The sequence below is a fragment of the Schistocerca americana genome, chromosome 7 (assembly GCF_021461395.2).
Source record: "Schistocerca americana isolate TAMUIC-IGC-003095 chromosome 7, iqSchAmer2.1, whole genome shotgun sequence".
Taxonomy (NCBI): domain Eukaryota; kingdom Metazoa; phylum Arthropoda; class Insecta; order Orthoptera; family Acrididae; genus Schistocerca; species Schistocerca americana.
Window position 1 is genome coordinate 169,872,220 of NC_060125.1, and position 25,522 is coordinate 169,897,741.

The following is a 25,522-nucleotide window of genomic DNA, read 5'->3' on the forward strand; positions in this document are numbered from 1 at the left end:
TAGCAATCCAATTTTATATTAGTGTATTACAGTGATTATTTATATTAGTACTAAAGTTTAACTATGCAGCTATTACATTTATGCACGGGACTTATTCGTTATTATGTTGTTACTAAAATATGTATTCTCTTGTGCACAGTTAGCTTTCCAAGTTATTCTTTACAAGATCTATAATCAAAGTAATATATATAAACAGATTTTCAAGGGGGAAAGCACGGTAAAATATCGACAGTCGGTGGTCGGACATACGGCGCTGTGAAGACAATAATGAGTAACTTTTCTTTTAAGACTTTGATCGCTTGAGTGACACACGTGAGAAAAACAAACTGGTGACTTCCGTGTGGCACTCTACACGCTGATAAGAATCGGCATGCATAAAAAGTGTGACAGTTAGCTAGGTAACATTTTTATGTGGCGGAAAGCTGTGTTATGCAAATGCGAGATTAAAAGATAGACGTTAGTGGTTGCCTGCAGCCATAAAGTATCCAGCGAAATCAGACGGAAATATTATAGGCGCCGAAAGTATTATACTCACAATACGAGGAATATGACAGCGGTACTTTAATATTTATGGGCACGCTACGCCGTCGCCACCACCACGCAGCAACAAACAACTGTGAAAGACGTGTTCAACACGCCCAGTTGGGTGACTTTAACATTCTAAACTGTTTTTTTTTCAATGCACTCCTGATTTTAAGGATTTACAGAATCAGCGTTTTGAAAACAATGTACGTTTTCAGTGATTGTTTTGTAAGTTCGCATACTCATTGTTGATTATAGTTTCACGAAATTTGTAAATAAACTTGAAATTCCTGTTTCCGCCATTTTGCAAATTTTTTGATTTAAATTGTACAATTAAAAACGGATGACCCAACATCTGCTGGCATTAGAACGTTAAAAATATTCTTCCTTTATATTTGGGTAAGTTTATTATTGTTATTCAATGTTTTACATCATATTTTCTGTCATTTGATCCGCAAAATACAAAACCTAACAACTAACCTTCTCATAATAGGAACATACATTTGACATCACCTCACTTAAGAGCAGAAGTAAATAATGTAGTAGAGTGATTTGCACCTGAAGACGGACTCATAGTGTCCGAAATGAATTGTCTGGTTCACTGAAATTCGAAAAAATTGTGACTGAAGCCGTTATTATTCATACTTTCTGCGTATTGAACAGAGCCACATTAACAACTGAAAAATATGGATATAATTAAATTTAAAAAAAACGTTATTCATTTTTTCTACAGTGATACGTTTTGTTGTTTGAACCTTTACTTAGTATGGGCGTACAGAAGTCACGTTTTCCTGACATTACCAGTTACACAGGGTTTATGACTTCTATTGTTTTTAGCAGCTGCTATATCGCAGGTAGGTGACGTGTAATGTATCTTTCGTGGTCAGATTGTCTCTCCCGCTTTCTCAGATTCCACTGTGCGACAATTTACAGCGGCTAGCAGCAAAATGGTACCGAAGTTATACGTCAATATATCGATAGCAGGTCGGTGTTCATAATGTTCAGGCTGATTAGTGTATAAGTTGGAGACTATCTGAGAAGCAAGTAACAATGACACAGACGTGCATTTGCTGTGGATAGACGGACATAATGGACTTCTCCATAACGAAATAGTCGATTCCCTAGCAAAGAGGAGCATTACAGAGCCTGTTCCTTTTCTTCTTATTTCCGTCAAAGACCAATCCCTAATACTGATTTTGAACCTATGATCAAGAAATCTACTTCCCATGAAAGGAAAAGCGAGTGGCATGTATATCAGCAATATATGTGCAGACACACCGTAATTACTCTGCGTGAAGCTAAGTAATCTTCCTTTTACGCCACCCAGTCGTATGAGGCTGGGAGACGGATGTTACCCCGCACATTTACATCGACTAAATATTATAGATTCTGGAAGTTGTGATCAACATCGAAGCGACGTGGGCGGTTTGAGTCATACAGGGCGATTCAAAAAGAATACCACAACTTTAAAAATGTGTATTTAATGAAAGTCACATAATATAACCTTCTGTTGTACATCATTACAAAGAGTATTTAAAAAGGTTTTTTTCACTCAAAAACAAGTTCAGAGATGTTCAATATGGGCCCCTCCAGACACTCGAGCAATTTCAACCCGATACTCCAACTCGTTCCACACTCTCTGTAGCTTATCAGGCGTAACAGTTTGGATAGCTGCTGTTATTTCTCGTTTCAAATCATCAATGGTGGCTGGGAGAGGTGGCCGAAACACCATGTCCTTAACATACCCCCATAAGAAAAAATCGCAGGGGGTAAGATCAGGGCTTCTTGGAGGCCAGTGATGAAGTGCTCTGTCACGGGCTGCCTGGCGGCCGATCCATCGCCTCGGGTAGTTGACGTTCAGGTAGTTACGGACAGATAGGTGCCAATGTGGTGGCGCTCCATCCTGCTGAAGTATGAATTGTTGTGCTTCTTGTTCGAGCTGAGGGAACAGCCAATTCTCTAACCTCTCCAGATACTGTAGTCCAGTTACAGTAGCACCTTCGAAGAAAAAGGGACCAAAAACTTTATTGGCTGAAATGGCGAACAAATGTACAACTAAATGAAACTTTATAGCTCCCTTAATTCGCCGACAGATAGTGCTTAGCTCTGCCTTTTGTCGTTGCAGAGTTTTAAATTCCTAAAGTTGTGGTATTCTTTTTGAATCACCCTGTATAATACTGGAATGCACAAATATGAGGAAGAAAATGAAGTATCAGGGGACTTTCCTCTGCCTACAAGTATTTCCTCTTTACTTTACAGTTACGAAGTAATTACGTACACTTTTACAGTGGAATACTTAAAAGAGGCTGATATACGGATTGATACTTTGTACCATGAGTCCAAGAGGTTCACGAAAGCTTATGGAGAGAGCCTTCGTACCGTTGCACACTTAAAAAAAAGTTGTTACTGTTGTTGCTGCAGCTTTCTGTGCCAAAGGTGGACATACAGGACGTCAGGTAGGTAGTCATAATGTTCTGGCTGATCCGTGTACAAAATACATACCTTAGTCTGCTTGTAGAAAATTTGATGTAATTTTTCCAAGACTCTTTGGAGTCCATGAGTACCAATATGACCTAGAATGTCTGTATTACACAATAACTGGCCTCCATTATGGCCAATACCACCGCTGAATAGATATTCATACCATTACAGGAGCTGAAGAAAGCGTATCATACCCTCTCTTCTCTTCTGTCTGTGTAAATACAGGCTTACTGTGACCAATATCCTACAGCCTTCATTTCCGTATAACTACTACAACCTACATTCAACAGAATATGCTCTCTGTATTCATGCCTAGATCTCCCTCTACAATTTTAACCGCTCTCTCCATTACCAAGTTGACTGCTCCTTCAGGCATCAAGAGGTGTCCTATAAAACCATCCCTTCTCTTATAAAGGGGGAATCAAATGAAAACGAGACAGCTGGAAATAGTAAGCCAAGCGTTTATTATTTCATAAGTATTTGCAGTAACTTTTAGTGCATTTATCCCGCCTTGAGACAAGGCGGTCAATGTTTCCATGCAAAAATGAGTGCGGTTGCCTGCGGCATCATGGTTGTACCCAGATGTGCAACTCTTCGACTGAAGCAAATCGACGGGCTGCGGATGTCTTCCTTCAGGGCTTCAAAAATATGCAAAGCGCATGGGGAGAGATCGGGACCCTACGTAGTATGTTTAAGGATCGGCCCGCATGTTGCCAAGATTGTTTCGAGTAGACTGCAGAAGTTTCGCTTGGAGGCCCTTACACATCCTCTATATAGTCCCGATCTCTCTCCATGCGATTTTCATATTTTTGGAGCCCTGAGGAAATGCATTCGTGGCCGTCCATTTGTTTCCGAGGAAGAGATGCACGCCTGGGTGTAATAATTGTTTCGTGAGCAACCGGAAACATTTTTGCAAAAAGGCATTGACCGTCTTATGTCACAGTGGGATAGTGTATTAACAGGTATGGCGATTGCTTTTGAAATAATAAAAGAAATCTGTATTGTTTTCATTTGACTGCCACTTATAGTTAAGGTGTAACAAAAACTGCTTTTTCCCCAATTAGATTTAGTATTAAATTATTCGATCTGCCTATCTAGTCTTCAATATTTTCTATAGTAACATCTTTAAATAGTTTCTATTCTCCTACGGTCTGGACTGCTTATCGACCTTGTTTCACTTGCGTACAAGCCTACAAAACACACAAAACGCTTCATAAAAGATTACACACCACTTAAACTAATACTGAATATTAATAAATTCCTCTTATTGATACTTCTTCTTGCTTTTGTCCGTCTGCATTTTTTACCCTCTTTACTTCGTGCATTGTCAATTTTTCGAAGCGAAAATAACAACACTCTTCTATTACTTTTGCTTTCTCATTTCCTAATGTAATTTCCACAGCATCGCCAGTTTTAATTCGAGTACATTTCGTTACCCTTGGTTTACTTTTGACGATGTTCATATTATAGCCTCTTTACAGTACAGTATGCACTCCGTTCAAATGCCTTTCTAAGCACTTTGCCGTCTCTGACATAATTTTTATTTCTTCTCCCTGAACTTTAATTTCCTTTCCAAATTTTTCCTTGATTTCTTTTACTGCTTATCCCGTGTGCAGATTGAATAACCGTGGGGACAGGTTACCATCCTGTCTTACTCTCTTATCAACAAACGCTTCCCTTTCATGTCCTCTGATGCTATATGTACAGCCTGGCATCTGCACCAGCTGTAAGTAACACTTCGCTCCATATGGTTTACCTCTAATAGCTTCAAAATTTCATTGTCGTCCACTTATTTCTTTCTCGAAATCTGCAATTGCTATAAACGGAGGTTTACCTTTCCCCAACCTATCTTATAGCTTAAATCGTGGAATGAGTATTGTCACGCGGGTTGCTACTTTTTTCCGGAACCTGAAGCGTATCTTCTCACTTGTATTTAATAGTAACCTCACACTTAATTTCTAAATTACGCGTCTGCAACAATAAAAATTTACGTAAAGTTATCGTATCTATAAGTCGTCGCACCGAGTAGGCACATTTTGAAAGCCATGGAACTGAAAATTAATGCCAAAATGTTGTCACATAAAAATGAACTTGTCAAAAATATTTCCATCGGAAGTTGTCGTTCAGACTAGGCTACTGTGCAATGTTGGCCCCCATCATTATTTTGTGGCATTTGACAGCGTAAGTGACTGAAACTGTCATGCAGTGAAATGCTAATTAAAATGTAATCGGACTTCGTACTCTTTGAAAGCAGATTCGTTCTGAAAAATATGAAAATTATTAACGGTAGTGCTCAATGGCGCACGATCGGTTTACCCACTGAACAATTTATTATACCGCTGATAATTTCAAATAATTTGAATAGATATTGTTTAATGAAATAAATGAAATGTTTTTTTAAATTAATCTCATTTACCACATTTAAAAGTTCGTCACAAGACACTTGCATCAGAATAGTAGAGCACCAAGAAAGAAAGGGGAGACAGATTCAATAATCAAACAAACGATATGCGCTCAATTTAAAAAAAAAATCATGATACAAATTAGTAGCTTCTTTGGCTGTAAGTTTATAGTACTAATTTTTTGCCAGACAGTGCCCTGCCGGTACACATTCACAAATGTCTCTTAGCATAATGGGACTTAACATCTGAGGCCATCAGTCCCCTAGAACTTAGAACTACTTAAACCTATCTAACCTAAGGATATCACACACATCCATGCCCGAGGCAGGAGTCGAACTTATGACCGTAGAGGTCGCGCGGTTCTGGACTGATGCACCTAGAACCGCTCGGCCAAAACGGCCGGCTACACATTCATCTCTATACACATTGCGTTATATGTGTTACTTGTGTTTGTTGGAGATAATACAGAAAAATGAACCACTATAAACCGAAACTGACAGTTCCCGGGGTCTGCATGTGTCAATACTTCCATTCCTCTGATAGTTATTTGGGTCAGTGTTTTGTAACCATCACTTATTAAAAAAATGGTTTGATTTTATTCACACGTGTCAGCACCTTTGTTCTCTGGAATTATTAGATTCTTCCTGAAGTCTGAGGGTGGTTACTTGTCTCATATCTTGCTCACTAGTAGAGTAGTTTTGTCATGGCTGCCTGTCCCAAGGGGAATGTCGTCTACTTCATGGTGATTGTTTCCACCTGGATCTTTCAGTGTCCTGTCAAATTCTTTTCGCATTATCGTACGTCCCAACCCTTCTTCATTTGTTTCCTCTTCCCTTTCTATGACAATCTCTTCAAGAAATTACATTTGTATAAGAAGACTCAAACTATCTTTAATAATCTACTCCAATTGAGACCATTCTGAAAACAGATTTGTACGTAACGTAATAATGACTATAATTAAATATCCTTTGCATATTGTACTAGCCACAATGCTGAGCTTATTCTGTCAGCTTACTTTAGCTAAAACTTTTATGTTAAGTCTGTACAGTTTAATTATTGCTGACTGTATAGTCTATGATGCCTAAAACATAAATAAATAAGTAAAAAAGCCATACGCGGCTGTATTCAGCAGGGCGTGATCTTTATTCCGCGGGAAGGAGACCCCAATGAGATATCAAAAAAGGCAGAAGAATACATAGTGCAATGTTTACTCAATATAAAAACCCATATCGCCTTTAACGATCTTGAAAAGGCTTTTGACCGTGTGAGCCGTGAGAGCCTATGGAAGATCACGTCTGAATGTGGATATCCTGATTCCCTAATAGAGCCAGTGAAAATTCTAAACGAAAATACACGCATTGTAATAAATACATGTAGAAATCGATTCGAAGAAGTAATTATTAACCAGCGTGTTAAACAAGGGTGTCTACTTTCACTTACTCTTTTTAATATTTACACTGACTTCATTTTTCGTGAATGTACAGCAAACAAAGGAATTGAGATAACAAATGAGGAATACCTTATAGTACTTTTGCTTGAAGATGACATCGCTATTATTCGAACAAATGTGGATGACCTCCAAAGATCGGTATACCAGTTGAATGAAATATGCAAGGAGTACAACTTTAAAATTTCTGGTAACTAAACAAAAATGATAGCATTTCGAGGAAAATATCTAGTCAGACTGAAAATTGTTCCAGACAACTCACTTTTAGTAAAAGTCTCTCAAATCTCTTATTTGGATTCTTATATTGAAAACAAAATACAGAAATTCCTAGTCCTCTGTTACCACTGGTCGAATATTAGGCCATAACGTACAAAAAAAGACCATCATGAAATTTTGCGAAGTGATGGCGGTTGCTGTGTTACCCTGTGGAAGCGAAAGATGGGTCACCACAAAAAATTCAAACAGAAGAGATGAGGTTCCTAAGGAAGACGAATGGCTCCACAAGAAGATACATGATTCGAAACGAAGATATTAGAACATAATTATTTTCAACTTGAATGAAAAATTTCAAAAATACCGTGAAAATTGGAGACAACACGTCATGAAAATGCCAGGTTGCAGAACTCCCCAGAAGATTCAGAACTACAAGCCGAAAAGAGATATCGGAGGACTTCGAAAAAGATGGGAATAATGTTTTTTTTTAATTCGAAACTGGCGACAGGTTAATCCTTGAAAGGAAGATGACGATGATGATGATGACGATGATGTTTACTTACTTGTTAAACTTGTTATCAACTGTGTACAAAAGCAAGAGATATTGTCGTAGGGGAAAGCTCTCACAGCCACGTACCTCCACACCACCCGCAGAGGCACGTGTTTCTCCTGACAGACGACTGCTTTCAACCAATAAAACTGTCGCTGCCTCTCTCCAGAAAGAGCAGCCCGGCATTTCCTCAGAGGGGACGTATCGACGCACCCACCGTGTCGTGCTTTGCAGCTGCCAGACACACGAGCAGAGAGCGTAGACTCGCGGGGGTCGCAGAGGGACCGCAAAGCCATTTGTCGGGACACTCCGGCGACATCGACCGCCGAGACGTTGCCCGGCCCAACGAAACGTCTCAAGACGCACGTGAGGGGAGCCGTAACAAGTGTGCGCAACCAGCTCCCGGCCCGGTTCAGCACTCTTATTATTTATTTACTCATTCTAGTCAGTTTTCTCTGTAACAATAACGATCAGTCAGAGATTGAACTTACTTTTAGGAGGAATAGTTACGACGATTTCAACCGTCCCCTTGAAAAAACAAAGTTGCGGAATTAGTCCATGGTTTATTTGCTGATACATGCCTGCGGTGTTGGTACATATTGAAACCCCCAATCCTGCAATACCGTAGCATGCCGCTAGGGGACCCAAAACTAAATAATGCAGCACATTAATGGAGTCTTTTTCTTTTTTCTCAATCCTTAGACTGCGGCAGCAGCAATTATTCTTCTCTATTTCTCTTTATCTTTCGCAAATCTCGTCGGTTCATTGTTGTCCGTTTCAGATCTTTTTTTATCTGCCCTGATGTCCTGAAATCTTGGTCATGCTCGTGCATTCTTCCCTGGACCCAACCCTTCGGTCCCTCTGTTCCTTGAACACCACAAGGATCATTTCTCCCTTATGTTGTTGAAGGCTTTTGCACAGGTCGGTCTCTCTGTCCATGAAATCATAAGGACTCATCTCCAGCATATTACTTCAGATGTCTGTAGTCTTCTTCGAACTGGTTCCCCTGCTGGCCATGTCTCGGAGGCATGTAGGGCTCCAAACAAAATATTTTACATTCTGTGGCCTGGTAATTAAACTAATATTTTTCGAAGTTAGCAGTTTCTTCTTCCTGTTCAGTGATACTTCAGAATCTGTAAATTCGCATTTATTCTCCCATAATGATCTATTATCCCTTGTTTTTCTATTCCATGAACTTAAAGCTAGAGATATGCTTCATATTCTCTGCATCCTGACGTATTATTGCTGCTGTGAGTGAAGCCTGACTACACACAAGGATGCAGATTTTTTTCGTTATTTATTTTAATCGATATTTTTCTGAAACCACCGTCTTCATATCAGGCTTGGTCTAATGAAGCAATTTGTGAAAGCAATCGACAAAAACAGAGACTGTTTCAAATTATGAAGAAATGGTGCAAAACATGCTCAGGAAGTTCAAAAGCACGGTTGCTAATGTGAGCATAAAGATTCACTACCTCCCCAGCCACCTTCATAGATTTCCAGACAATCTTGGTGACTACAGCGAGGAAGATGGTGGAAGATTGTGTTGCCCCTAAGTAAAAATTCGCTCATATTTTATCAGCACAAGATGTACGTAGCCTCCATATACACAAAGTGGTTGGATAATAAATATATAAATTTTATTTGTTAAGAGGAATTCTGTTATATGTTATAGAGCGCACGACAAAGTGGTGGGCTTGGCTGCCGATCGCGGTACAACAGCGACCTGGCGTCTAAAGAAAAAAGAATACAGAAGGCCAAAGAAGAGTTAATCATTTAAAACAACACTGATGTAAAAGAATAAGAATTTTAGAAGCATGTCCGAAATAGGTCTGAAGTAGACACAGAGTTCGTCGTTTGTTCATGGTTAGGACACTAGTTCGGTGTTTGACGCTTAATTAACATTATATCTTGCAGCTGGAGAATTTATGATCTGACCTACGTATTTACATGGATACATAAAGAAAGGAAAATTAGCAAGATAGTATTGGATTCTATCGTGACTGGAAAGTTTGAAATTCGTCATCACTTACGTAAGGCCCATGTTTTCGTTTAATTCTGAAGAAGGTAAGTCTGTTTTCACTTAAGGTGAGTGAACAACCATGTAAAGTTCGTTGTAAAAAATGGAATAATTCTCGGTCGGAGATTGTTCTTATGTTGATTGAAATGGGAAGTTTTGAAGCTAGATGCTTCCAAATGGTTTATAAAGTAAGGACTGAGGTGTCCTAGAATGTTGAACAGAGGTTCAGTGTAGTATCTGAAGTTAATTACAGGAAAAATTTGTTTGGGTTGAAAAGTGACGCTGGTGATTTTGGCTGAATTTTCGTTGTCTTCGGGGTAGTAGTTCTATATTGTAAAATACGCGAACCTATCAATTGATGATAAAGTGACGACAAGCGTAAGTGAAGCCTCTGTCGTATATTGATTTATTTTGATGATAGGTATCGGTATATGTATGGTATATTTGTTGGTGGTTGTGACTACTAACCCCTGTGGAGAGTGTAAACGATTGTGTGATTAAATGCTGGTCATTTCACCTAAAGAATTTATACTATTGTAATAGATCTTCTTCCCATTTCATACTGAAATAAGCAATTGCGAGTTCAATAACTGTGAGCACTTACGGTGATGACATTACTATTGGATGGTAAGTAAAGTGAACAATTACCGGACATACTAACAAAAAAACGTTCGTATTCTACATAGCTGGAAAAAGATATTTTAAAAAGGATTAGTAACCGCGAATGTCAAACGCCTGAAGAGGTTGAGTCTTGTACATTATTTCATACAGGGTCAAAAGTGGCGGTGGAGCTTAGTGATTTGTTTTTCTTTACTTTTGATTTATTATTCAATACCGAAAATAGGGATTTTTTTAATCTTTTCCAGCAAAAGATTATATAACGACTGAAATTGTTGAAACATAAAAGACTGAAATATTGTGTAACGTTCCCCAAGGACAATAAATTAACGTTCATCGTTAAATTAAAATCAAAGTTCTACTGGTGTCCGAACTTATTGTGTAGTTAGTTAATACTACTTATATTTTTGTGTCAATGTCTCTGAGCATTTTAAATGCAGAAATAATAATACAAATACTTCTGGAGAGAAATATTTAGTAACGTTTTTCTCTAAAGTGAAAAGAAAAACATAAGATTTAGTTTTGACAGTTACGATATAAAGTTTAAGCTGTCAGAGAGGTTAACTGCCTCTGGTAGAAAAGATATATTTTATCACATTGAAACAATACGCAAACAGAAGTCATTTGTCTAACAGACCAGCTGATCGCAAATAGGCGTTTTTGTGTAGTTAATTTTTTTAAAGTTGATTAACAATCTGAGGGAAATAACGAATTCTTTTATTATCTAAAGAAATACCTTTTTATATTAATCCTCTTCAAATACAGGGCACAGACATAGGATTGTTTTATCGTAAGCAAACATGACTTACAGATTGCAATACTCGGGTACGTAATATTTTGTGTGTCTATGCACTGAGAGTCCCACTAGTATCTATATCGGCATTTATTTGAGCGGAAGTTATATGTAGGGCAGTAATTTGTGAATTTGTGATTTGCCGACTTGGAATTACAACGTTGTGAGTTTTTATTTGGGTGTTGAATTGAGGCGGAGCTTGACATCTTCTGAAAAGAAGAAAAACTATTTATCCAATGTGTGGGTGTCAGATTAATTTTGTTGCATATAACGTACGCGTGCAGGTTGCCTACTCTTTTCAACACTAACGGCCTAAATAAAACTGTGGTGCTACATTACTGAAGGAAGTTGTTGTTACCAAAGTATAGGCCCAACGAACATACATTAGTTTAGAGAATCCATCTCTAAAGATTCTCTGTAGTGTACTCAGAAGTTTTCTTGTATATTGTGGATTGATTTACGATATTGATCTTGAGAGATCACAACTGTACATCAATATATATTTAACACCGCTAATCGTTTCTACTGATTCCACTACTAAGAAGGTATATTGTATTATGTCGTGATTGCCTATTGACACCATTCTTTGAAAATATGTTTGATACGCTAGTCGGGTAGTGTCGTTAATTTATGGTGTTATATCCTGTCAGTATCTTCTCTTGATATCTTCACCGGCATCTTCAGATACGTCAGTCAGGCAACCGCAGCTCAGAAGTGGTGCGCTGTTTTCCTCAGAATTGATGTTGTACTCTAAAGTGATTATCTGTTGCCATCCACTGGCCGGTTATAACGTTTCTTCAGGGGTAGCAGTTCAAGATTCCATCAAGATTTTCAGGTGATGGAAGAACGATATCAAAATAGATGGGACAAGCACATGCTGGAGGACTCTTGCTGGAATCCTCAGCGCTCAGCGTGACTATCCTGACGATCAACACAAGAGAAAATCACACAGACGGTGTTTTTACATATGCTAATTGTAATGTTTGTAAAAGACTGACTGTTTTTTCCTTTCTTCTTCTATTACAAGCTGAGTCGACAATGATCCTTTGCATATGTTTTTCTCATTTTCATTTGAATGTGGCCGGCCGCGGTGGTCTAGTGGTTCTAGGCGCTGAGTCAGGAACCGCGCGACTGCTACGGTCACAGGTTCGAATCCTGCCTCGGGCATGGATGTGTGTGATGTCCTTAGGTTAGTTAGGTTTAAGTAGTTCTAAGTTCTAGGGGACTGATGAGCACAGATGTTAAGTCCCATAGTGCTCAGAGCCATTTGAACCCATTTGACTGTGTAGACCGTGTATCACAATCAATATTTTGAATTTTTACTTGTTTATCTACATATTGTTCGTTACCACAGTAAATAGAGGCAATCTAGCAAAACGAATGACATATTCGAATTCAGGGCCATAAAGTTAACCTAAATTCACTGTCAATTAATTGGCTACAAAATCACTGTTGACCAGTGCAATCCATCACGCTGAATGCTGTAATACACCCCAGGATTTGCGAGTTACAACTAATTAAGTAATAGCTAACTGGGATTAATGAGATCTTATTGGTTTCCCGATTGAGGCGAAGTCGTTAAATCCAGATCATTTACGGTTTTTAAGAAGTGAATAGAGGTTTAATAATCACATAATAGCCCTTTGATTTCTTCCTTAACAGCACGATGTCTCGATTGGATATCGGATCCGCAGTCCACAGAGCCTTCGCCTTTCTGAGACACGTAACGTAATTGCACTGCTGTCGGGCGACAGTTAAAGGAAGACCCGATCAACTTTCTGGTTTTCAATATCTTATAGGGTTCATAATCCTCCGATTAAACTCTGGGCGACGAGAAACGTACGACTCCATAATTACTGATCTGTTTGAATCAAACAGTCGTCGGGAAATGCCAATTTCCGGTCCCTGCGTTGGAGGCGACTCCGCTATCTGCCCCGTTTAAACTCCAACGCGTTACTTGGTAAGTCCCAGACAAGTGTAGCAAACTAAATACAGGATTTTTCAAAATATTAAGCCCATGTCATAGAATTACATCATCTACATGAGTGAAGATGAAAGCTTGGTGTAAATTTTAAATAAAAGTTGACCTTCGCGTCACTTCTACGGGGGTGTTCAATAAGTAATGCAACTTTTGTTTTCCTCGGCCAGTTTCGTTTGAAAATCTGCGTAATTTACTGTGGGACATGGTGGAAAATTCCTCCTGCAGCTCCTATAGTTTATGATGTTCCGATACATGCCGGCGCTATACGTATCCTGCAAAATGGCGTATTGTGACGGAGGTAAGTTCCAAGTGGAGAGCTGTCATTGAGTTTCTTTCGGCGGAAAACCAGAGTATCTCAGATATTCATAGGCGCTTGCAGAATGTCTACGGAGACCTGGCCTTGAACAAAAGCACGGCGAGTCGATGGGCGCGGCGTCTCATCACAACAAGGTCGCGCCAAACTAACCAATCTCCCGCTTGCCGGCTGGCTGCACACAGCTCTGACTCCTGAAATGTTGGAACGTGCGGACACGCTTATTGCAGGTGATCGCCGGATCACAATAAAACACCTAGCTGCACAACTGGACGTCTCTGTTGGTACACTGACACCCTCTTCCACCAGTTGGGGGTATTCTAAAATGTGTGCCCGCTGAGTTCCTCGCAGCCTAATATACGACCATAAAAAGCAATGAAGGACCATCTATGCAGAATTGCTTTCGCGTTACGCTGCTGATGGTGACACTTTTTTATTGAACATCGTCGCAGGCGAAGAAACATCGACATCGACCTTATGGGAATACAGGTCTTCCCAGTAACGAGACGTAAGGCCGTCACATTGAACGGCGGTTATGTTGAACAATAGGATTTTGTAGCCAAAACAGTGAGGAAAAGTGTGGTGCACGGGAATCCTGAATAAAACCGACCTGCTTTCAGAAGGAAAGTGTGTTGAGTTACTTATTGAACGCCCATCGTGTAAGATATTATTTGGCAAAAAGCTAAATATTTGTTTGAAACTGTATGTGGAACCAATGCAATACTTAAAAAAGCAATTTTTTTTTTCAAAAATTCAACTTGTTAGGGAAGTGTGAATCTGAGATTTCAGTGAAGCGATTAAAACACGGGTTTATGAAATAGGAGACACAGTAGGCAAGGGCAGAATGTCCACAACACGCTACACTATTTTCGGTGTAGCTGCATTACAGAACTCCAATATAAAAACCCACAGTGATCACATTATTCAAATGTTTGGCGCTAGCTGTCCCAGTTCACTGTGTTTATAACGCGTCAGTGATGAACTATCTGTTTAGCTGTGCCAGGTGTTACGTTGTGCGTCGAACTGGTATTGAATTGGCAGTTAATGCTGGGTTATCGTACCCATTACGAGGCGTTGACATGATTTTGTTATAGTGTGATATTATATATTATGTATTTGATACGTGCTAGAGTATGTAATGTGAATAATTACCGCAGAATGATAATTAATCATTAGAAAGTAGGTACAAAAGAGGTAAAATCTATGGCATACGCCGGTGGTCTAGCTATTGATCTGACTGTAGGTTACACTGCGGTCTCTCTGCCGAGTATCGCCATGTTTTACCGTCTTTTACAGTCGGTAAAGATCCTGACGCATTTGATAGCAGACTGAGTGGACATCGGGCATCCGCGGCGGCCCTAGAAGAAGACAAATGCCTTATCTGGAACTGAATCTGGGATCTCCAGGGACAGAGTTTAGTGCTCAACACACCAGACCACTGTGGCTACAGAAAATAGTTGTAGAGACGAAATAACAACGTCGTCCAAAAAGGAAATAACTGAAGAGACAAATGGGGAAGGATTAGCATTTAGGCAGTTATATGTGGCCGAAACACTCTTAAATGGGAAAATTATTGAGATATTTAAAAATAACTTTGCTTGGGCTTTAGCCGTTTCAGGTGGATACTTTGCTTGTCGGTCATTATGAACCAGCACAAAACCGATATCTAAATCCACGTCTCCTTACGACTACATGACGCTTTCAAACTTCTATTTATGAAGCTCGTAATAGTGCTAAGAAGAAATTTCCCAGAAATTAAAATATTAGGAAACCACTGTTTCGCACCTGCGACGTATCAGATTGATCTGACGGTGTCGGAAGCTTTGTCGTTGACAGCTCAAAGTAGCACATAAGCTGCACGTAAATAGCTATAACCGCACGGTATAATAACAACGTAAAGTTAGTGATGGGTGAGCTACTACAAATCGCTATAGCCGAGATGAAATTGTTCATGTTAACTTTTCAGATATTTACTAAAAGAAAATTGTTCACACGTCAGTATATGCATATACATCGTTCACAAAGTGACTTTAAATTGTCTCTACGTCACCTTTATTATTAAATTTCTTCACGAAGTGTGTTTAATAAGGCTTAAAATCCGTGTATTGAGTCGAGAGGGTCCCTACAGTGTAGTCAACATTTTAATATTACTGAAAGCCAAAATTAATAAAAGTTCATTAAACCAGGAAATAAATTTAAGTCCTAAGTGGCGCTAATTCAAGAAGTTCTGACCACATTCACTGTAGTAAAGAAGTACAAGCTTCCGTAACAACAGTCAAGAAAATAGATAAAAAGTTCGAAATCCACATAATATTTTCAGATTCCGAACTGTGACTCAACAACGAAAAATGTGCAAGGTACGAGAATACGTATATATAAAAAGCTATGTTCAAGATCAAAGGCGCGACAAAATAGCCGCCCAGATCTACACAGATCCTCCCCGCACATGGTCAGACACTCAAGCATCCTGCTGCATCCCCTGATCTGTCTCATACGGCTGACTGGTCGTAAGGCGCCAGTACAGCTATCCAAATTCCATATCTTTATAGCGAGGACAAGACAAATTACATATGAAAATGCATGATTTCGAGGTGATTAAAGTGAGCTATTGCAGTAGCTCGTTCGATAAATAGTCCACTCATAATTAAAAAGCTAACGGCATGACTACACACCTTCGTTAAATAATTAATTGTGCGTAATCTTCATCATTTACGATTTACCTCACTGTTATATATAATTAAATGCAGTTTTCGCTGGTGCAATCGCATTTATCGTACACGAAGTATAATTTGAATTACGTCCGAACGTGCTAATTGGCTGGAATTAACCTAATAAATGACAATAAATTTACTTTTTAAATACTATGATTGGTACGCCCAAAAGTCTGTTTGCTCTCATGTGCAGCTGTCTCACATTTTGAATTAACTAGATTTTATACTGAATCTGTATACACTGAGGCGTTAAAAGTCTTGGGATAGCGACATGTACAAAAATGGAATGGCGGTGCTATCGCATACACAAGGTATAAAAGGGCAGTGATTTGGCGGCGCTGTCATTTGTACACAGGTGATTCATGTGAAAAGATTGCCGAGTTGATTGTTGCCGCTCTACGGGAATTAACATACTTTGAACACGGAATTGTAGCTGCAGATAGACAAATGGGACATCCATTTCGGAAATCAGTATCCCGAGACCCACAGAGTTTGCCAAGAATACTAAATTTCAGGCATTACCTCTCACTAAGGCAACGCAGTGGGCGACGGCTTTCACTTAGCGACCGAGAGCAGCGGCGTAGCTTAGAGTTGTCAGTGCTAACAGACAAGAAACACTGCATGAAATTACCTTAGAAATCAATGTGGGATGCACTACAAAAGTATCCGTTAGGATAGTGCAGCGAAATCTGGGGTTAATTCGCCACAGCAGCAGACGACCAACGCGAGTGCTTTTGCTAGCTGCATGACATTGCAGTCAGCGCATCCCCTGGGGTCGTGGCCATGTCGGTTGGGCCCTAGACGACTGGAAAATCTTAGCCTGGTGATATGAGTCCAGATTTCAGTTGGTAAGAACTGACAGTAGGGTTCGATTGTGGTGCACACCCTGTAAAGCCATGGACCCAGGTTCTCAATAAGGCAATGTGCAAGCTTGTGGTAGCTCTATAATGGTACGAGCTGTGTTTACATATAATGCAGCGCCTCCTCTGCTGCAACTGAACTGACTATTGACTGGAAATGGTTATATTCGACTACTTGGAGAGCATTTGCAGTCATTAAAGGATAGAATTTATATGGATGACAATGCCCTATCTCACCAGGACGCAATAGCTCACGGCTGATTTGAGTGACATTCTGGACAATTCGAACGAATGGTTTGGCCGGCCAGATCGCCTGCCATGAAAACCGTCGAACATTTATGGGACATAATCGAGAGGTCACTTGGTGCACAAAATCCTGCATCGGCAACACTTTCGCAGTTGTGGATGACTATAGATACAGCATGACTCAATATTTCCGTAGGAGATTTGCTACGACTTGATGAGTCCATGCCACGTCGAGCCGCTGCACTACATCGGGCAAAAGGAGGCCCGATATGTGCTACGAGGTATCCCATGATTTATGTCACCTCAGTATATAGTTTTCGTTTCTCTATGAATTAGCACAAGGGCCCACAACTTGTCTAATCTCAATACTTCTTCTTTTCTGTTGAAATTATTTTTGTGCGTCTGATTTTCTATGGCCTCCCTAAACATTTAAGACTGGAAAACCACCAAATTCCGTTGTCTGGGACTGTGATTTTAGCAAAAATCTTATAATTTTTGCGCTATGATGTGCGAAGACGCCATAGAAAACAAAAGTATGAAAAATATTTCAACACAAAATAAGAAGGATTGAAATTAGATGAGATGTGGCCCTAGTACTAAATAAAAGAAACAGCGTCAATTCTCCCCTGCTACAAGCTTCATAGCATAAGTCTGCGCTCCGCGATCTTAGACCGTGTTCTAATGACGTTACCAACAGACCGTTGCATGGATGCATATAAACAGCTCCACCTGCAGACCTTATCTGAATCTGTAACAGCTTTCTGAATTATTAAAGCCTCTTATGAGGTGTTCAGCACTGGCAGACTAAGTCTTAGGCATATAATTATGCCGTGGACCACAGCCTTATGCCTATAAATCAAATACCACTGATCACTATTGTACCCTTTGTCATTAAAATGTTATTAATTTATAGTGATATCACTATTACGCTGTTGTTCAACTTAATGTGTCTTTAGTGATTATTATATGATTTATTTTAATCTTGGCACGTAGTGTACTGAGATGAACAAACAACCATCAGTCCTGTATTCCATTTCTGTGCCCTTTGATGTTTCCCATAGACAAGATGAAGTAAAGTTCCAAAAAATATTGAAAATAAAATATGAGCTATCACTCAATCTTGCTTCACATCCACTGTCATCTCGAAATTGTCGCCAGGGATGTTGTTGACAAGAACCGTCGCAGCATCTCACAATGTTAATGTACTTCACAGGGCAGCCTACTTTAGGTAAGATCTTCCACAACTCGGTTCTTTTGACTGAGTCGAAGGTCTTGACAAGATCTATGTATGTCATGTACAGAGGATGTTTTTGTCCTTCGTACTTCTCCTGCTTTTGTCTGGCACAGAAAATCATATCTGTGGTACTGTGATTAGATCGATATCCGCACTGTTTTTCAAGCAAAGAACCTTCAGCGGGAAGTATAACGCGGCTGAACAGAATTCTAGCGAGTATCTTTCCAGCAGTGGATATGAGTATATCCCAAGACAGTTACCACAGTCAGTAGACTACGCGCCTAGTCTAATGTATCCGATACAACCGTCACTGAACTTCGGCAGGGAAATGATAATGTTCTTGCCAACTCACATAAGATCTACAAGCAATCCTAAATGTATTTGATGAAGCATATACGAGCATCGCACAAAGCCTTATCACCCAGAAAACGCAGATTCTACATGAACCTGCAACTAACTGTCGCCATATGCACAACAATCACAGTCCAAGGCAAAGTCCTGCAGAACAAAGGGCACTTCCAATACTTTGGCAGCCGTATTTCAGCAAATGCAAATTTTGATGCTGAAATCCAACACCGCTTCAACTGTGCCAGTATGGCTTTTGGTCGTCTCTGGGTAAGGATCCTTGACAATTACACCAGCGTAAATATCATGCTTTATGTACACCATGGTATGTATCATATAGATGGGAAGGATGAAGAGTGCAATGGCAAGTTAGGCACACCAACATCATCAGTGTTCTGGAAGAAGCAAACCCTATTAGCACTGAAGTTGAGATCAAAAACATCAACTCCCCTGGATGGGTCACATCATTCATACTTCTGAATCCCGTCTACCAAAAAAATTGTGTGTTTCCAGCTAAAGGATCGTCAAAGAAATCTAGGAACACCACAAAAACGATGCAAAGATGTTTTAAAGGACAGTATGAAAATATTGCAATTGGACATTGGTAACTGGGAAACTACTGCACTTAATCGTCCAGTACGTCTTCGTAATGTCTTGGAAGGACTTCAGCGCTTCGAGCAACTGAGGTTGAAAGCAGAAACTGACAACGTTAGTAAACAACGGGAGATACTGAAGATAAGGAAGAGTATACAGCTAGTCCCTACTAGAATAAATTTGTTACAACAATGTGGGAAAATGTGAAACTTCTGAATTGTCCTCTACATTCACTACAGTCATAAGACAGTCATACTTATCCGCGAGTGATAGCCCATGTTATTCATACAAACATGGTGCTGAATTGTTCAGCATGTTGCTTTGTTGATGTACACATTATATATGTATGGTAAAAGTGCAATATGCCACTCCCACCGTCTTCGGTGGAGCTCCTGAGGCTTGTGACACCCGAATTCGGCAGCGAGCAGTTCTACAGGCCCGCTTGCGCTGACGGCCTCACACTCGAAGTTCGACATACGACGGACCACGCCCACCTCGCCTCAGACGCCAGCGTTCTGGATGTAACACCACACGCCCCACTTGTGAAGGTACCGTCTCCTCTGCAGGCAACAGTTAATTTCTCTGGCGTATTCATCACGTCGCGAGGCTTGTTTTTATACTGGCACATATTTCTTGCAGTTTTTTTACGTGCTCTGGGAGCTGTCCAAGCGAATGGGGCGTTAATGAAGACATACTGGGCGGCGTTGTCTCTTTGTTGCAGTCGTTTTCACCGAGGTCAGTAGCAGGGCGAGTGGTGCACGGGCGCAGTAGCATACGGAGCAGTTCTCTTCGTCTCTGACTGATTTCACAGTTCCCAAATTTAACAATACGATGTCTCATATCGATAGTTAGCGTATGTTGCTGTTCATAAAGGATAATATCTGAAGATTCGTCGGCAAGTCAGCAGCGTTAATACGCAGACGACTATTAAAATTACCAAACTGGGAATGTTAGAAAATAAAGAAATTTCACTTTTTTCTGTCCAAATTATTGACTGTTTGAATCAGAGGTGATCGTTTTGCCTACAGAATGTAACATCAGATAAGTTGCGATGCCCCTACGACTTCAAGAGAGAGATATGCTCATATATAGATGGCGGTAGTATCGGGTACACAAGGTAGAAGAGGGCAATGCCTTGGTGGAGCTGTAATTTTGTACTTAGGTGATTCGTGCGAAAAAGTTTCCGTCGTAATTATGGTCCCACTACGGGAATTAACAGACCATGAACGCAAAACGGTAGTCGAAGCTTGACTCAAGCTGCTCCATTTCGGGCCTCGTTAGGGAATTCAATACTCCGAGAACCACAGAGTCAAGAGTGTGCCGAGAACGCCAATTTTCTGGCATTACCTCTCACCACGGACAACGCAGTAGCTGATGGCCTTCGATTAATGACCGAGAGCAGGGGCGTTTGCGTAGAGTTGTCAGTGCTAAGAGACAAATAACGAGCCGGCCGTTGTGGCCGAGCAGTTCTAGGCGCTTCAGTCTGGAACCGCTACGGTCGCACGTTCGAATCCTGCCTCGGGGCATGGATGTGTGTGATGTCCTTGGGTAAGTTAGGTTTAAGTATTTCTAAGTTCTAGGCGACAGATGACCTCAGATGCTAGATCCCATAGTGCTCAAAGCCATTTGAACCATTTGAACAAGAAACAATGGGTGAAATAACCGCAGAAATCAATGTGGGACGCCTGACGAACGCGTCCATTAGGACAGTGCTGTGAAATTTGGCGTTAGTAGGCAGTGGCAGCAGACGACCGACACGAGTACTTTGGTACCAGCACACTGCATGCGGCGCCTTCCCTGGTCTCGGGACCATATCGGTTGGACCCTAGACGACTATGTGGCCTGGTCAGATGAGTACCGACTTCAATTGGTAAGAGCTGATGGCACGGGGCGAATGTGGTTTAAACCCCACGAAGCCATGGACCCAAGTTGTCAACAAGGTACTGTGCAAGTTGTTGGTGGCTTCATAATTGTGTGAGCTATGTTTACATGGTACTGTCTGGGTCCTCTGGTCCAACTGAACAGACCATTGACTGGAGATGACTCTGTCTGGCTACTGGGAGACCATTTGCAGCCATTCAGAGACGTCAGGTTCCCAAACAAAGATTGAATTTTTATAGATGACAGTGTGCCATGCAACCGGGCCACAGTTGTTTGCGATTGGTTTGAAGAACATTCTGGACAATTCGAGAGAATGATGTGGCTAGCCAGATCGCCCAACAAGAATCCCATCGAAGATTCATGGAACATAATCGGGAGGTCAGTTTGTGCACAGATTGTTCACTGGCAACACTTTCGCAATTATGTATGGCTGTAGAGCTATCATTTGCAGGAGACTTCCAACGATTTGTTGAGTACATGTCACGTCGAGTTGGTGCAGTACTCCGGGCAGAAGGATGTACGATACGTTATTAGGAGGTATTCCACGACTTTTACCATCTCGATGTGTAGCAACGTTCATTACCCGCAAAGCTTCCATGCCCGGATCCGACCACTGTGATGGCCTTCACAGAACTGGGACACGTCTGGAAAAGTGACGTGGGGCTACTGCTGTCTAGTGTGGCCTCGCCTTTCTGTGCTCCCGTTGTCCAATTCCAATACGTGCTTGTAGGTGTTTCTCCTCGTACACCACAACACCAAGTACATCTTCACTTTGCTGTAAAATATAATAAGTGAACCGAAATCCAGCGACCAAATTTCAAAGGCTTTGCACGGATTTCCACAGCTACCTCTGTTTGTATAAAACTTAAAATGGTGTCCAAACCTTAAGGAAGAAAGTGACTTTCGTATAATGTGCCACTGATAAATAACATAGCTCGATGAAACTTGGACGACACATAGAAAGAACTGCTACAGTATATTTCAAGAAGTAGCTGAAAGAAAAATGGAATGAGATGAACAGAAATGAGAGTTTTACTCAAAGACACTAATTACACTGAATCACTGCGATTTATGATGGTACCTGGACCATGGTTCCAAGTTTTGGATGTGTGATCTCCATGGAAGGCAATGCATGACCTGTAACGTACTCCCATGCTGGCCACAAGGTTGGTATTGGGGGGGGGGGGGGGGTTGTTGAAGAGCGTTCCATACTTCCATACTTCCAACAGCACGGTTGACATCTGCCGGATGGTCGCTGGTGCGTGTGGACTTGCTGCATTACGTATACGCAACGCATTCCACACTGCTCGATGGCATTTAAGTCGGAGGAACAGGTAGACCAGTCCATTCGCCGAACATCCCCTCGTTGGAAGAGCTCGCTCCACGTACACTGTCTGATGCGTCACGCGTTGTCATCCACAAAAATGATGTCAGGGCCGAATGGACCTCTGAAAAGACGCACTTGGGAAGGGGGTGGAGTCACAATAACGTTGACCAATGAATGTCGGTGTGATTGTGGTTCTCCTCGTAGACGAATCCACGCTAGTGCTTAGCACACTGGACTCGCAATCTGGAGGATGGCAGTTCGAATCCAGCTCCAGCCATAAAGGCTAGGTTTTCCACCTTTACCCTAAATAGCGCAAGGGAAGTGCCACGATGCTTCCACAGAAAACTGAAAGTCTGATTTCTTTGCTCAGGCTTACGTAATGCGAGCTTATGCTCCGTCTCTAATGACCTCCGTCTGAACGATATGTTAAACAGTGACGTTATTGAAACCTTCTGGCAGATTAAAACGGTGCCGAAGAGGGGCTTGAAGTTGGGATCCTTGCTTTCGCAGGAAATTGACCTTCTGACTGAGCGATCCAACCACGATAAACTTCCTGCCCTCAAAGCTGTACAGTTTCCAAAGTAGGAAATGAGTCGGAGGCAGAAGGAAAGGTATGATAGCGGTTTGCGAGGCATGTTTGGGCAGTTCAGTTGTTAAAACACTTGCCTATTAAAACAAAAGGTACCATGTTCCAGCCCTACTCTGGCATACAGTTTTAACATGTCTTTGGTAAGCTGGACGGACGTCTCGGCTGATTTCTGCCGTGCTAAGTATAATGTATCGGTAGTAAGTCGCTGCTCTCGCCTGTGGTTTGTGGAATATCCCTATATCAGTAGACCAGGTTCTGGACTTTCGCGTGGTACAGACGCACGCCAAGATCGACGCATTGTGCAAGCAGTGGTGGCCGACCGTATATCATCCACGGTCGAAATACGGTTGCATGTTTTATCTGCTGTGTCATCAGGGACCATCAGGCATCATCTGCTTACAGTATGATTAAGATAACTTGTGCCTCGTGTTAGGCTACCACTGACACCACGATACCGTCAAGCAAGGCTACTCTGGTGTCGTGAAAGAGTTTACTGGAGAGTGTAAGGGTGCTCTGTTCTCTTCAGTGATCAGTATAGGTTCTGTCTGCATGTGAGTGATGGACATACATGCGTATGGCATAGAGCTCGTGAGCTACTTATTCATTAGTGCCTGAACGTATCATTGCAGAAGTCATTGGTCTAGTTGGAAGAGACCACCTACTTGTACTCCTCACCATCTCCACACACAACCTCAGCCCCACGGAACCCCTCACAATCTCCATCGAAGACTAACCCAAGATTACTACTCCGCCAATTGGAATGCCTATTAGGAGTCTACAGAAACCCAGACTGGAAGTCACCCCCTGTCCTTTAGCAACCTGACGATATCCCTCATGCCAAATCCTTCTTGTAGCGGACCTTGCCAGACGCTATATCCAACCATATTCCTACCAACACCATACATCCTCACCACTCCACCCACCCCTATAAGCCCTACTACTACTACAAGAATCCCGTCTTTGTACTGCTCCTTCTTGCAGACGTGTGACTGAGATAGACTCACAACCCACTGGAAAATGCAGAGACATAATAGGAATTCATTAAATGCACAGAAAAACTCTGGAATCGGCGCCAGACCCAACGCTATACTCTCCATTAAATTCTCCAAGAACTGGAAAGCATTCCATCGACCTCATTACCCCACTCTCCGCGATAACCAACCTTCACCTGACAACCTGAGCAAAGCTGACTATTTTGCATCCTATCTGTCTGACATCTTCTCCATTCCTGATGATTTGCATTCTGGTTACTCACCTTTCCTACCATCTACGAATGTACAAATATCACTGTCCTTCCCCTGGCTCCCAACTTCTAGTACTTGGACAACATACCACAAGGAGAATTAAGTACAAGTGACATAAAACTACGCCACAAAAAACTCAACATCTCCTCTGAGTCATGACTCCGCTACATATTTCCACCTCAAAGAATGCTCCCTCTCTTTTCTCATCACTCTTGCATTCTCAAAACAGGTTACTATCCTCAACCATGTAAATCATCCAAAATGCTGCTATTCCTCAAACTCCACAAACCTTCTACTGATACTACCCCTTACCACCCTATCTGTCTCACCTCAGTATTTAGCAATATCTTCGAATCCATTGTCTCTCGATGCATCCATCAACATTTCAAGCAAGACCACCTTCTTTGCGTTAATCAGTATGGCTTTAGTCCTAGTTTCTCCCCTGATGGCTAGTTCCTGCACCTCGCCCACCTTCCATCCCACCATCTCAACTCCAGTAAATCCGCTAATTTTGTCTCCTTTGACCTAGAAAAAGCCCATAACCATGTAGATCATTCCAGTTTCCTTTTCAAAGTCTAGACTTATGTACTTCCAATTAACTGTTAGCCTTATTGCATCCTTCCTGTCCCATTGCACATCCTTTGTCGCTACTAACAATAACAATTCCCGTACCTTCCATCCTACCGCAGGAGTATCCCAAGGTTCTGTCCTCTTTCCCTTCCTTTATCTCCTCTACACTGCTGATATGCCCAAACGACTCTCACCAGTCCATCTCCTAAAGTATGCTGATGACACCGCTTTCCTCGCCCTCTACCCAACAGTCTAGAAATCCGAACGATCCCTCCACATCCAACTCAATCAGTTTGCCATCTTGTGTAACCAATGGTTCCCCAAGATCAACCCCTCCAAAACGCAGACAATAATTATAGGAAAAACAACCTGCACCTCCCTCCTCCAACTTGTTAACTTACAATTTGCAGCAGTTATATCCAATTAAACGACACGCTAAAATATCTTATACTAACTGTCAACTGGCAGCTAACGTTGAAATTGACCTACTAACTATCGAACAGCAAGCCCACAACAGACTAATACTACTATCAAGCTGAACTTGGGGATTACATTTCTCCTCTTCTCCACACCTGCAATAC

General features: G+C 41.3%; 1 protein-coding gene across 1 annotated transcript in view; it reads right to left on the reverse strand.

Moving 5' to 3' along the window:
- The window catches only part of LOC124621839 (synapsin), an 810,142-nt gene that overhangs the window by 738,106 nt on the left and 46,514 nt on the right, over window positions 1-25,522 (reverse strand). The window lies entirely within an intron of this gene.